Raw genomic sequence first — 5,898 nt, 5'->3', positions numbered from 1 at the left:
TAAAATACTTTGAGAGGTGACTGAATTTTTAAAAGCAACTCAACTAGGACGAAAGTCACGTTGACTGATATCATGATGGAATCAGAAGTTTTGCACGCACCGACTTGGTTGTTGACCACGCCTGGGGTCAAGGCAACCAAGTTCCGATAGTCAGTCTTGGGGGAAGGATGCTGCTGTGTTAAGTGGGTTAGTCAGAAAAAGGAGGAGAAATCAAAAGGTGACGGTCTGAAAAAGTGTCCTTTAGTCAACTAGTCAACTAAACGGTGTAGGAAATATACTCGTGGATGACTTGATTCTGTGACACGTTTAACAAGGTTGCAAAATTGGCCGATTTGGGACACCACATAAAAATATACAGAGACTAGCTTTCAATTCCGGGCTCATTTACTATCGAACAATCATTCAGTAGAACAGGTCCGGAGCTAGGGGCGCTTCGCATCCTGCAAACCCACACTTGAGTACACAATAGTAACGCAATTCGCTTCGAAATGACTTCGATAGTGCCCGACAAAAAGCCTCGGGTTGTAAGGCATAGATATATTACCCCATATATATATATATATACTTTGTACAAAGGAGAATGGACTACATATGTTGATTTTAATCCTTTATTGACCCATATATATAGGCATATATATATATATATATATATATATATATATATATATATTTATATATATATATATATATATGCATCACACTTGAAACAATAAATTAAAAACCAAGTACTGATGCATTATCTGGACCATTAACCTTTCATTATCTTGACATGAGTTCAATTCAACTCGATCTCAGTTTAGAAGGGTACGTGTCATTCATTGGCTCCATTAATTTGTAAAGAAGCAAGCTTTAAATATAAATATATAAATATATAAATATATTTATTTATAAATATAAATTTCCCTTTGTAATAATGATCAAAAAATCATGGTCCAAAGATCGTCCCTTCCAGTGTAACTTCGTATCTGGCTTCATAGTAAAAAACAAGAGAGGATAAAGGGGACTGAGAAGGCATTCCCCATACACACCCTATTCCATAGGTAATTCGTCTCGAGTTAATTTTAACACCACAGATCTCAAGGGGGATTAGACAACAGCCAATCACATAGTGCGAATGTGTTCCGCGTGGATGACCCACGCTCAGAGGCACGCGTCTTTCACGAATTGACGCAGAACAAAGTGGCGGAAGGCGCGGAGAGCGATATTGCTATTCGTTTTGTCGACGAAAACCACCACAGAGAGGTTTCTGCTAAAGCTGTGTCAGCGAAACGGAAATTAAAAAAGAATCGCCCTTCCTCTCTTGTATAAGAGCTAACAGTTTAGCAGGGAAATTCTTAACACACCTGAATATTCTCTCAGGATCATTTATAATTTACAGTTTGAAGAGTGCAATTTCTGGTTTGATTTTTATTCTTTTATTAGTCTTTTATTATTCAACAACAATAACACTTGGCGTCCTACTTGCTTTATTGTACAAACGACCGGTTTCAATAGACCGGCGAAATTTCTCATTTTATTAAAGCACTGAGGTTACGACAACTTCGAGTTAAAGTGATTTCACGGGTTGTCAAAGAGTCCAGCGATTCCCTTTTCCCAGGTGAGCGCCGATTAATTTCGCTTCAATATTCAGGAATGCTCTCGATCTCTTTACGCTTTCATTGCCTTTCGCCCGACATGTTTTGCACGGCGTTTAGTCATGCGAAACCTCCACGAAACATCCGCGCAGCGCGCGAGGTAACTTTATCCCGATTCTAAAAATAACTCGAGACGAATTACCTATGGAATAGGGTGTGTATGGGCGGTGCCTTCTCTGTCCCCTTTATCCTCTCTTGTAACAAAATAATCGTTGACTTCAAATCTTTGTCCCAAAGAGCCCTGATGTTCAAGATGGTTACATTAGTTCGTGAAAAAATATCTTTGACCCGGCTGGCGATCATTTTATCAGAATTTCCTCGACGTACAAAGTCTACCTCTCAACTGATTTTCTTCACGTGTTTTCCTCTTAGCAGTATAACTACTGCCTAATAAGGACGGGGTGCATTAAAATTAGAAAACCCTTTTAAATTAAGAGTTCCAGCAGTCCTCCTGATGTGACCTGCAGGGGCCCGTTTCTCGAAAGGCCCGGAAACTTTTCATACCCGAAGGCAAATTTAAAAGTCAAAAAAGTTCCTAGCAGTTCACAAACCGGTCAATTTTGCTTCGTTAACTGATAGTTTTATTGTATCATTTTCAAAATTATTGGAACCTTGATCTTGAATGCAAACATGACAAACACGAAACAGCTATGCGGGGCCGAAAAGCTATCGAGACGTTTGAGAAACCAGACCTGTAAGTTTGTCAATACACTGTCATACATTTTGTTTTACCCTAAAATTGTGCACAAGAATCGCAATCGCATATTTCATTTGATACCAGGATCAGAAAAAGTGAACTGGGAAATATCTCAAAGGTGAGAAACTTGAAACAGTGCTCCATGTTTTTGTAGGGTTAGTTTATTGCGAAATTATTTATATCAGGTGCGTTCGAGAATGTCACACTCGAAGCCAAAGCAGTCGTTCGACACATTAGTTATAGGACATTTATATTGTTAGTTGCAAATATACAATAAAAGATGGCTTTGTTGTTTAACACGCGTTCTATTACATTTGCATTGTTGGTTGAACTCATCATGAGATGTATAAAAAACAATTGTCCATCCTAAGCATGACATGTATGAGGATTTTCATTAACCAGGAAACAAAGTGTAATAATTCAGAAAAGCCAATTACACTCAGAAACTCTAATACGAAAACTGCATTTCAAAGGTTCATGGTAAATACATGGACAACACACAAAGGTCGGGGGCAGATTTAGTGACAACTATGACTAGTAATTAAAGGTAGTGGAAAAGAAAAGCTTGCTATTTACAACAGTTGTCATAAAACATACCCGGGGAGTTGTTCTTGAGTTTCTTGGAGTGAGGGCCACTCTGACGCTCACGTGGCGCGTGTCTATCACTTAAGTTATTGTCTCAATAGAACTGAATTGAACTATTCTAGTTTTTGTAAGCTGAAAAGCAGAAGCAAAGTTCGGAGTAAGTACTTTCTAACAATGTATTCTTGAGGAACAACGAATAGAAAGTTAGCTTAAATAAAAAAGTCAGTCAAGTCTGACGGTCGTCCAGTGGTTAAACTGCGACACATGTTGCCCATAAATTCATTTATTGACGGTAATCAGAATACTTCAGTAATTTAACGAGTTTCTATTTAAACTTAGGTTTTCCGCCCTAGAGGAGCACAAAAGAATTGCTTTAACTGGAGCAATTCAAAACAGCCTGCCTAACTGTGATTATTTCCGTGCAAGTTGTAACTGTGGAGCGACAACCTGGGCTCCTTCTTAGAAATCTTCAAGTTAGTAGTATTTCGGTGCCCGAAGTCATATTTTTATAAAACTGAAATCAAAGTCTAGATAATCCCAATCGGGTTTAGCACAAACTAGCCCAATTTATTTTGTAAACTTGGTGGCACCGTTTTGGTCACATCCCTCGCCCTCAGTGGAGAGCATGTCCACAAGCTTACAAGATTTTTTGAATTGGAATCTCAGCTGCCGGCAATGTCTAGAAACGGTCGTTAAATTCTGCTGTTTAATGTTAGCAAGCTGCAATTTGTAAGTTAATTTCATTTGCAGTCTAGGCTAAACAGAAGGTTTATTTCTTAACATAGATTTTTTTTTATATTATTGATAAAAACAAGTTTATTGTCACGAGCTGGGAAGAAAAAAAAGCTACATGAGTCTCGGAGGAAATTCAAACACACGAGCCGTTTTTATTAAGATTGGAGGAAGGGCTTTGCCATTCAACACAAAGTAAAATAGAATATGATACCGTACTCACTGATTTTTCTGTAGCATTGAGCTCAGATAGGTGGTTGTGGTGAGTGGCTGCTACTCGCACTGAGTGCTTACGGTCTAAAGGCCGTCCATCAAGCTTCCACGTGCGATCGGATCGTGTGAAAGTGAGCTCATGTGAAGCACTGAAATCCGATTTGAATTTAAGGAGCTCTGTTGGAAGAGGAAGTCTCATTCATTTGAATTGTCTCAATCGATGCATAAAACCACCTCCCATCTTTCTAAGTTTTCCTTTAGGTAGGCCGTATGAAAACAAGGCTGTAAAGAGTGTAACAATAAGGAGACCTTTTTGAAAATCGAGAATGTATGCATTATGTCTTGATTTCACGTACTTACGTGGAAATTGGCGATGAACTTGAACTGATCGTAGGCAAATAGTGATCATAGTGTGAGAGGCAGGATTTTCCTTCAATACTTTAAGTTTAGGACCGAGCTAACTTATTATTTCTATAGGTGGAACCGAAACAGAACTCACAGCGTACTCTCGTGCGGAGAGGTTCGAGGACGTGGAATAATCCAATGTACAAACATTAAACTTAGTAGAGAATTTAATTGGAAGTTACCGCTTACTTTTGCCCTCGACTGAAAACAACTTAAGGACCTTCAGTTCGTCTGTTCTTCTTGCAGTTTGGACTTTCTCTTACTGATCTTTTCTTACTTCTCACTTTAACACTGTTAAACTCTTATTTTACTTGCTTACTTATGGATAATGTTTTATTCTTAATTATATCATGCGTACGGTTCCAATTACTTGTTTATTAAAACATGTTTAACTCAAAATACTCTGTTGCAAAGGTTTGTCACTAGTTCTCATGAGAACAGGTTAACAACTACCAGAGTAAAGTTCAGTGAAAACAAGGACATTTTTGCCACTGCATGTTACTTTATCAGTAACTTATATAAGTGGTATAAGCCACGTTAACTGTAAACAAAGGACAACTGCCATGTCCAAAGGTGTAGAAACAAGATAAGGGTACAAGGTTTACTACTCTCAATTAATATGTTCCTAAAAACGGAAAGCTCTATACATGTAAATCAACACACTAAAATATTTACAGGAATGGCGAACAAGAGTATTTCAATGCATGCATGCTAATCACACCCCCCCTTTCTTACAATCGACTAAAGCTATTCCCATGATCTTTTCAAACACGTTTTAAAAGAGAATGAAACGAATATTAGGTAAAACTGCGTTTCAAAAGTGCTTCGTTTTCTAAAGCTAACGGCCGAACATCAAGATGTCTTTAAACGAATTTCTAACCATAAAAACTTCATCCCAACATATCTCGATAACGTTCTTATAGATTTCGCTCAAACTGCACGATTTTTTTTTTCCAAAAAAAAAAAAAACCCAGTGCCGAGGAATACGGCTGCAATTGAAATAGGTCATGACGTCATTTCGTTGCTATGACAGCTCCCATGTCATTTTAACACCGATCATAACGAATTTTCGTCTTTAACTAATACAGCTGTGGTTGTCAGTTTTCCAAATATTTGTTAATGGCGACGTAGTAAATGCACAAACTTGCGAAGTAAAGACCCTGAAAACCCCCATTAAGCCACCTTAAGTCGGCACCTGGTCCGGGCGGAACCTTTCCTAATATAGTAACGTTACCCTCGTAAAATTTTCTAGAAGACATAGTTTGAGACAAGAGAAGATTTGTTTCACAGTTCTGCGCTTTTTTCTTACCTTTTAAAAGTCAACCGTAACGGAATAAAAGAAATTAACCGCTGGTAACCGTAAGAGCCCCGCATCCCAATTCATACCCTCTTCAGCTGGGCTGATTTGCTTCACGTTGCTTCATTCATTTAGCGTTGAAAAACCCCCAAAAACGTGACAAATTAATGGTATAGAGCGTTTCCACTCATATGACCAGCATGTATAAAAATTTCAATTGCAACAAAAGAAAGCGTTTGTATAAGAAAAAAGTTCAACTCCTACAGGATTGGTTTGGAACACCAACATGGCCTCCGTTTTATTTTGGACACCAATATGGCCGCCGTGACGTCATA

The sequence above is a fragment of the Porites lutea genome, chromosome 10 (assembly GCF_958299795.1).
Source record: "Porites lutea chromosome 10, jaPorLute2.1, whole genome shotgun sequence".
Classification (NCBI taxonomy): Eukaryota; Metazoa; Cnidaria; class Anthozoa; order Scleractinia; family Poritidae; genus Porites; species Porites lutea.
Note: the sequence above shows the minus strand (reverse complement) of the source record.